Source organism: Pyrgilauda ruficollis, unplaced genomic scaffold, assembly GCF_017590135.1.
Source record: "Pyrgilauda ruficollis isolate IOZ18807 unplaced genomic scaffold, ASM1759013v1 scaffold21, whole genome shotgun sequence".
Classification (NCBI taxonomy): Eukaryota; Metazoa; Chordata; class Aves; order Passeriformes; family Passeridae; genus Pyrgilauda; species Pyrgilauda ruficollis.
This window is the reverse complement of record NW_024520318.1, coordinates 6,607,286-6,616,409: the sequence shown is the minus strand read 5'-3', so window position 1 is coordinate 6,616,409 and position 9,124 is coordinate 6,607,286. Positions and strand designations below refer to the sequence as shown.

Sequence of the window (9,124 nt, the reverse complement as noted above, 5' to 3'; positions counted from 1 at the left end):
GTGTCCCGTCCCTCACGGCTGTCACCCTCACTGTCCCCATGCCCCGTGTCCCGTCCCTCACGGCTGTCACCCTCAGTGTCCCCATGCCCCGTGTCCCCCGCCCGGGTCCCGTCCCTCACGGTTGTCACACGCGGGGTGACAGAAGCGCCGCCCGCAGGGGGCGTGGCGCTGCGCGCGCTCTGACGTCACGCGGCGCTGCCATGGCAACGGCCCGTCACGTTGTCCGGTCCATGCGGGCGGGGCGGAGCCGCTCCCGCCCCAGCAGCGCCATGGCGGCGGCTCGGTGACACCGCGCTCCGCGGCCGCCCGGACACCGCAGGTACCTCCGCCCGGGGGATGTCCCCGCGGCCGGGCTCTCCCGCCGGGCGGCTCTGCCCGTCCCCCGCGGCTCGCCCCCCCCCCCGGGGCCCCGGGGGGGGGCATGGGCGGCACCACCGCAGCGCCGGGGGGGCGGGAGGCAGGCAGGCAGTGCTCGGGCGGCGCCGCCGGCAGCGGCCCCAGCGCCGTGAGGGCCCGGCAGGTGAAGCCCCGGCAGGGAGAGCCCCGCGGGAGAGGGGCCGGCGCGGGTCCGGGGTCTGCCGAGAGCGGCGGGACGGGCGGGCGGCATCACCCGGTGCCGTCCCGCCCGCCCCGGAGCGCGGGCGCAGCGCCCGGGCTCCGCGGGGAAGGGAGGGGCCGGGGCAGGGCCCCCGAGGTGGTGCCGGGTGCGGAGGGAAGGAGAGGCTCGGTACCCCGGGCCGGGAGGTGAGGAGCGAGCGGGGCGGGCGCAGCGACCCAAGGTGCCGCCGGGTCGGGCTCGGTGGCGCACCGGGGGTGCGTGCCGGCCGGGGACAGCCGGGCTGGGCTGGGCAGGGCAGGGCCGGCCGGGGCACAGCGCTCCGGCCAGCCCGGCAGCATCGCTGCACCGGCCCTGGCTCCGGTGAGTGCTGCGGGCAGCGACCGGCCGCTCCCGGGCTGGGCAAGCTCCGCTCCCGGGTCTGTGCCTGGCTGGAGCAGCCCGGGTCCCGCTCGGGTCTCGGCGCTCCTAAATCGGCGGGGGCTGCGGCTCGCACGCCTTGCGTGACTGTTGTGGCAAAGGTGAGTCGGAAGGTGCTCCCCGTCTTTAGGAAAAGTGCAAAGTCATCAGGTGCTTTTCGTGTCATACTTCGTAGGTATTGGCCGTTTCCCCATCCGGATTTTTTTTTTTGCATCTGCTTTTTTAATTTTGCACTTGTTGCTGAGACAACTTCTTTAATTTTTAGTTTGATTTCTCTTGGAAATTGCAAAAAACATCCAAATTGCTACCAGCTATAAATGTGGTAGACTAGTTTTTGTGTAATATTATCTGAACTAATGCAAAATAAGCCTCTGATCCGTTCCCTCCTCTTAATTATACAGTTGAGAATGTTGTCTTTTATTAGGCTGGTTATTGTAGCTTGGAAAGTACATGATTTTCCAGGATGGTTTTCAGTTCTGAAATAGAATCAGGGTAAGTCTCAAAGCTGAGTATGAGCTGAGGAAAAAAGTGCTTAATTTAATTAGGTATAATCAGTTTCTGAAGCAACAGAGGAGTAGATGCTCCTCTGCTGGGTGGAGAGTACAGGGAAGGAAGGGGAAAGAATGGCAAAATGGTGCAGAGAGAGGACACGGGTACCAGCCTGTAGAACCCACTGTGAAAGCACGGGGAGAGATGAGAACTGTTCTGTTCATGGCAGGGACATGAGTCTGCAAAGTCATGTTCGGAGGAAAACCTGAAGCTGCTTCCTGACTTGTGTTAGAAATATGGGAAGTGATGTCAAAGATGGTCACTAACCTGGCAGTGGAGTGTCAGCTGCAGGAGATGCAGTTGCTGCTTGGAGCTGGGGGAAGTCTGAAGCTGTGCTAGCAGGAATAATAACTATATCAACAAATTAAGATGAAACAAACCACATGACAAGCACACTCAGTCCTGAAAGTCTCTTAATGGGATGGGAATCTTCAGTGGGTTTTGCAGTGTTTGTTTGTGATTTTTAAGCATGATAGCTGTGGTGAAGTTAATTTGTGCTTCCAAAGAACAGACTGATGTTATCTTGGAAGAAGGGGGCTAGGGAAATGAGGGAGATTGTAAGTGTATGGATATGTCTCACTGTTATGTCTGCTCTGGCAAACTATATTTTAAATCATTCTTTCTCTAAAATGAGCAGTTTTCACAGTAGTGTAAAATAGTAGATGTAGTGTATATGGTATATATGTTGGATAATTAAAGTTTCAACTGTATTTTTGTGTTGCTTAGTTGAGGACTGATGCATCTCATGTTTAATTTGTCCAAGTATTTTAATTTTCAGGTTTCTAAAGAAAAATGTAGGACTCAAAAACCTCACTAGAAAACCTTGCAAAAATATTTTGGAATACAGAACTGTGTAGTTCTCTCCTGTACCGTTATGAAAAATGGCACAAAATTTATGAATATAACATTCTGAAGGTGAATAAGAAATACAAATTTAAAAATCCTAGTATCTAGAGAAATTATCTTCTTCAGTTACTCTTCTGACAGAGTCTTTAATTTATGACTGGTGTGTTACTGAAGACAGTAATTTATAATTTTTTTATACCCCAGAATTACTTTGAAATGTCTTATCAAACCAGTAAGAAATTCAGAATCTCTGAGCTTGACGTGCAGTGCATGCTCTTAGGAGGTGAATACTTTAGGACAGTGATAATGCAGTGATTGTGTTTTGTACTTAACACTGTCTGGAAATATCAGTGCTCAGATTAATGCAGCTCCCGAGTGCCTGGAACCAGCTGTTTAGAAAGGATGCATAGTATTGCTAATCAAGAAAACATTTTCTAAGTTCCACCAAGTTTTTTCTCTATTCTAATTGGATGCAAACCTGTCACTTACTTCATCTTCGGAAGTGTGTAATTAAATTTAGTTGTTATTGTTTTGTTCTTGTAGGAAACTTCTGTGTTTTGCAACCCAGAGTTTTGTAATAGAATTTACATGAAAGATGTGAAACAGAACTACAGCAAATGCTCCTGAAAAACACAGAATGTGTGCTGTCCCCTCGAGGCTGTGCTTTGGTACCTGATGTTGGTGCAGAGGAATTCACGGAGCTTTCTGGATAACGGGAGCGGGGCTGCCCTGAGCTGCAGCTTTTATTAAAAGGATGACACTGCTCAGGGATGGGGTCACGTCTTCAGCAGTGCTTGAACAACAGAGCTGGCTTTGCAGAGAGCCTGAAACAGAAGAGCAGGAGGGGAACCTTTGAAAGGTTTGAGTGAGTGTCAGCTTGGATGCCCCCAGTGACTCTGGGTGTGCAGGTGGATCTCTGTGAGGGGCAGCCCAGAGAGAGCTGGGCTGAGGGTTTATGAAAAACAGAATTAACACAACTGCAGGTGGACATTGGCTGGCAAATACTTAGGCAGTTAATTGAAGATGGTTTCATTTCCTTTAAGGTGTCTGGGCTTCCAGAAGTTTGTGAGATGCTGACAGGCACTAAGCCAGATTTTGATTCAGTTACTGTAACTCTTGCAATCTTTTGCCTTCCAAAAGGGCTTAAACTGGAAAGAAGGGGAAAGATGGAAGTGCCTGATTGTATTGTAGAGCCAAAGGCACTCTCAGGTGCCACCTATTACATAAAATTAGTTCTTTGGAGCAAAACAGGCTTGACAATTTGCAGGAGCTATTTTCCCCCCTCCTTACATTAGGTCTCAGACAAATATTAATCATATGGATTTTCAGTGTAAGCCAAATGTTTGAGTCATTGTGAATCCCAGTGTTTTGAAACATTAAAAGAGCTGAGTAATGTTAACATTGAAATTATTTTATAAGATTTTCATTTTCAAATGGGGTGGGGAGGAGAACAAAATGAAATCATAAAATCAATCTCAGGATTGAATGTGCTTCTTAAATGAGATTGGTCTTGGAGCTGCTTTCAGTGACTGTCTTGGCAGCTTTACAAGAACAAATCACCTCACTGCAATCAACAGTGGGAACTCTTGGACCTGCCTGGTTTGTTTTCATCATGCAGGCATTAATTCAGGTGGTCAGCTTCTAGTCTAGCACAGAGCATCCAACCAGTTTCAGGGATAACCTGATGACTTAATTCTTGTTGGATTATTTTTTGTATATTGGTTTTCCTGATAGGTATATATGTAGTAAGTATTTCTAACTTTCTAACAAGTTGCACTTGTCTGATTTTATGCTTATATATTGAAATGCAATTCGTGTGCTATTTGTGTGCATTTGAAGTCTTGCATTAAAATTAAAGATGCTCTTTTATGATCTGTTGTTGAAACGTATTTAAAATCGGTCTGTTTAAAAGAAATATTTGATCTGAGTATCTTTTTGGTGACCCTTTGTGTCCTAATTGGTTGCTTTAGGTGATTGTTCATACAAAACAGTTTTATTGCTAGTTTGGAAAAGGAAGGCATTTTTCTTTCACTTCTTGAATTAAGTTGAGTTTAGTTGTTACTGAGCTGAAAAAAGTATTCAGATTCTATGTATAGATGTTATGCTTGTCAAAATCCAATTTCACACACTAAATTTAATGTGTACCTAGTGATTTTGATCAGTGTTGATGATTTGACTTAAAGATTTTGACAGTGCAATGTAATGCCACGGTACTAAAAATTATTAAGTTGGAGTGCACTAGGTTTTAGGTAGTTAAGTTCTGTAAAAGCTTTTTCTCTTCCCAAAAGGTATGAATTGGGTTTAGGACCATGTATTTATTTATCTTGTGTTGCTGTTGAGGAGGCAGACTGGAGCCCTTCCCTTTGCTTGCGCACGGTGCTGATGGGAAGATCAAGTTTTGTTTTAATCTCAGCATTGGGCACGATAAGGCAGAGTTAGAAAAACAAAGTTTCCATGACAGCATGAAGTCCAGATGCCCTAGAATTTCAAGAAATTAATCATGACGTTAGTGGCATTTTCCTTCCATTGAATGGTAGGAAGGACACGGCAGGGGGTTGGGTGCTCCTGACAATCTCAGGGAGAAGAGCAGTGGTCCACAGGGAAGTGTTACAGCTTTTTCTAGGACACTGAATGCCTGTTTTCAGTCTCACTTGTTGGACAAGAAACTTCATCATTGCTTTTTCAAGTAGTTTTAATACAAGGTGTCTAAGTACAAAATTAATTGAAAGTATGGAGTGTGAGATGGCCCAGAGGTAAAACTGTGGCTTTGGTGCTACAAACACAACCTTAATTTCTAAGATAGGCACCTGAAAAGGGGAAACTCCTCTTTTGTCTTGGAAACATCCCAAAAGAGGGAGCTGGATTATTTAATTTATTTTTATACAGCAAAATAAAAATAAAATTTCTAGTCCAGAGTAAATGTCCTGTAAATGTGTATTTGATGATGTGAGTGCTTCACTGCACTTGCCCACACTTTAGGAAAAAAGCAGCTAATTGGGAAGGTCAGGTAGCTGGAGATGGGAAGTGATCAATGCTTTTTTTCCTGCTTGTCTGTTAGACGTTCTAACAAATGCAGACAGATGGGCATCAAAAGCCAAACATGGACTTTGAGAAGGGATGGAGTGAAGAAAATTGACTTTTCCTGGTGGTGCTGCTTCAGAAGCTCAAGGAATTCTCTGTTCTCAATCTCTACAGAATCCTCAAGGCCCTGAATCGTAGAGCTCTGATAGCTGTGGCAGGATGAGCTGAAAGGCCAGCAGCCTTAGCAAACAGTTTAATTGCTGCAGAGTTTCAGAGTGTTTGCCTTTTCATTGAGTCAGGCATCTCTGCTTGGCATGGAGCTCCTGGCAGCAGAGCTTAAGAATCTTTAGCCATTTTTACCAATCCATCAGTCTCCATTGCTGAGAAGAACTCGAGTGGTGGAATGCATATCTCAAACATTAAAGCCAGAAGGCTTCCAGGAGCAGTGTCTGCTCTGTGGTGAGGGCTACAACAGATGGATTTGGCTGACCTGGCTGACCATGACTGAGACATGGAGGGAGCATTTACAGCAGCAGACGTTCCAGTGGATTGGAAAGACCCTTGAGCAAAGCAGGTTGTGGAGCCGTGGGCTCTCTCCTGGACATGGTGCCTGACTCATTTTTCCTGTCTGTAACCTTAGGCTTTGTCTCCAGAGGGGAATTCTGCTATTTATAACCTTGTGAGCATCATGTGTTCATAAAAAAGTTTTCATATAAAAAAGAAAAAAGTTACACTTTGTGGAAAACTAATACAAGTGGGAATTATCAGTCAATATTGTACTTCTTTGAAACAACAGTTTGTTTCTCTTTTATCCTCTTCTGTTGGAAACTTAATCTGGAGCCATTTTCTTTCAGGCAGATAGGTAATTTCTGACTTTGGACCAGTTAAAAATTACTTCTACAAAGACAGCCTTTGTTTTGAGAACCCTGCAAGTGTGGAGATAATTAGGAACACAGTGCTACTGATTTCCTTAACATCACTTCTTTCTTCAGTATCAGATGTTGTATCTTCTTTAGTAAGTGACTGTTTGAAAACAGATATTACTGCTTGAGAAACATCAAAAGCAATTCCAAGGAGTGTAGATTAGATATATCAGTCTCATCACAAGTGGTACCACAAGTGGCTACACAGCCCCTGTGCTCTTAATCCTATATTTGCAGTAATAGGGGTGGAAAAAGCAGTACATAGGGTTTTTACTTCCTAGCGTTTGATTTCTGATCATTCTGTAGTGTGAGGTTTTTGGTAGATTTTTTTGAAGTATATGCATCTCATATAAATGTGAATCTCAAAAAAAAAAGTGTTTTTTTTTAGAAAAGCCAACTAAGGTAGCCTGAACTCTAGTCTGGAAGAGAACTTAATTTTCATGGCTTCAAATCACAAGTAATTGACCAGAAATGTGTTGTGAACCAAAAGCAAAGTTAAAATGAGACCTGCGGGCAGTAGTTTTATCTGACCTCTGAATAATTGGTATTTCAAAAAGCTCAGATGTTTGTGTTGCCTTGTTCTGCAGTGAAAGGGTGCAGCTGTAAGCTGTGTTCAGCTGCGTGGGGATGAGCAGCACATAATGCCTCGCTGTGACCGCGGTACCAAGGGGGTGCCTGTGGTGCTGGGTGGGAGGAGGGAAGGGGCTGGGGACCGTGGATCCATCCAGTGCATGGCTTCTCCCGAGCTGGTGGTGTGTTTGAAAGGGTACTGTGTGTGTGTGTAACTGGTACTGCTGGGCTTTCTGCTCCTCAGCAGAGTGAGAATGCTCCACTTGCAAAAACTCAGCCAGAATTTACTGCAGGCAAGTGAACAGTCACTTGCGATGAATGGAGGCACTTTTCCTGTAGACACACTACATTTTCTCTTAATGTGTATCTTCTCCGTTGACTTTAAACCTCAAATTTTCTGTGCACTTGGTGCTTTTTATGCATGCTGTGCAGTCTGCTCACTCTCAGATAACAGGAGGCTGCTTCAGTAATCTTTTGTGCCTGTAGGTGCCAGACCAGATTTTGTATGCATAGCACTGCATGGCCCTACATGATGCCACTCCAGTAAATACCAGTGCATTAGCCCCTTAAAAAAATCTAAAGTCAAACTTGCTTAGAGGTGGATTTAAATGGAAATGAGGGTCTTTCAGAATGACTTTGAATTGTCACTCTGCAGTACACTTTTCCTACTAAAATGTTAAAATGGTTTCTGGGTATGGCTGGGTATTTGAAGAGACAAAAGCCCTCAGCTCACTCTATATGTGTGCCCACCTGTCTGTCCCCAAGGAATAAACTGGACTGGAACCATCTCTGTCTTCTTACTTAGGGTTTATATCTTTCTGCTTCATTAAGATCTTTCTTGCCATTTCTTACATGTTTTGAATTGCAAAACCAATAATAATTTGTTCAGTGATGGAGTGTCCTGAGGTCAGTGAGCCAAGTTTTTACTGCAGAATCACTGTTATAGTCACTAAAGACAAGATAATTTGAATTTCACATGTAGTTCTGTTTGCAGGGAGTGTGAAAAAAATAAATCTGTGCTTATGTACCAAAACATTTTGACCTGGAAACGAACATAATGAATATAAGATGCAAGAATGTTAATTTTGGAAAAATCACTGTTGGACTGTGAAATATTCATGACTAAAAAATTCCTTCCTTCCTGTGCTTTTCTCAGCCTTATGCTTAACACTGAATTTCTTGAGGCTCTTTTTCTAGAATCTAGTGTGGGTTAAAAAGAGTAAGGCCTTTCTGTATGTGTTTTATGAATGTACTTGGCTTAGACTTCAGCTGGGTCTTAGAAATAAACTCTCATACCTCTGAGCTTAAGAAAGCAGTCTCATGAGCTGTCAGCCAAATGAAGGATAGCAGTCTCAAGTCGGCCATTTTTTTTTTACTAGTAAACTTAAGAATCACTTCAATTTCTAAACTGATTTCCTTTGTCTGTTTTGTGACAAAGTGCTGTCAACAAGGTCAGTGTTTGTTGGTCTGTTTGTCCTCCATGGAAACCATCATCAAACCAGTCACCAAAACCAACATGGGCCGTGCCCTGGTGTGCTGGGGCTGGTCCCGTGGAACCACGGAGTGGTTTGGGTTGAAGGGGACCTTGAAGATGCCCCAGTTCCAGCCTGGCCCGTGTGGGTTCCCTCTCTGAGCCAGGCGATGGCTTTGAGATGCAGCAGCACCACGGGCCGTGCTGGAGCTGCTGCTTCCTCTGCTCCCCTCTGGCTGAAAAACACTCCAGGGTGATGTTCACAGTGCTCACTCTGAAGGCAAATGCAGAGCTTTAAATTCTGTTCATAAATCTAGGTAGTTCTTGTGGTGTATAGAAGGGTTTTGATGCGGCAGGCTTTATTTCAAAGTCCTGTTAAAATCCCTGGCTGAGTGTGTACATGTGTATAAAATTGCACATATTTCTGCTCTTTATGATGAGTGGGTCCGAGGTGTTTTGGGGAAGGGAGGGAGGAGCAATATTTGTTGACTTGAAACTGCTGGTGCCACCCTGTTGGTGGGTGGGGTTGTGTTCCTGATGTATCTGCTCAGGGCATGTGAGCACACCATGAGGCGAGCCTCAGTCCCGCTCATGTGCAGCTTGCTGGAGTCTCTGTTGTGACCTCTCCATTCCAGCTGTCCGTGCAGCTTTTGAGCACACACATCCATTGGTCCCTTAGAATTGGGGATGGTGTCTCTTAGAGGAATGGGTGTTGAAGTAAGCTCTGCTCATACCCTTCCTCTCGAGAGGCGTTGGTTGATTATTTCC

General features: G+C 45.4%; 1 protein-coding gene across 4 annotated transcripts in view; it reads left to right on the top strand.

Annotated features, from left to right (window-relative positions):
- The first annotated feature begins 226 nt into the window (after window positions 1-226).
- The window catches only part of GNB4 (G protein subunit beta 4), a 30,803-nt gene continuing 21,905 nt past the window's right edge, over window positions 227-9,124 (top strand). Inside the window, exon 1 of one of the 4 annotated variants that reach the window (XM_041467654.1) lies at window positions 227-319. The gene's annotated coding sequence lies outside the window, so the exon portion shown is untranslated. Of the gene's footprint in view, window positions 320-448; window positions 521-569; window positions 745-775; window positions 1,078-9,124 lie in introns of those variants that run through there. The other 3 variants (XM_041467658.1, XM_041467656.1, XM_041467657.1) reach the window with 3 other exon arrangements.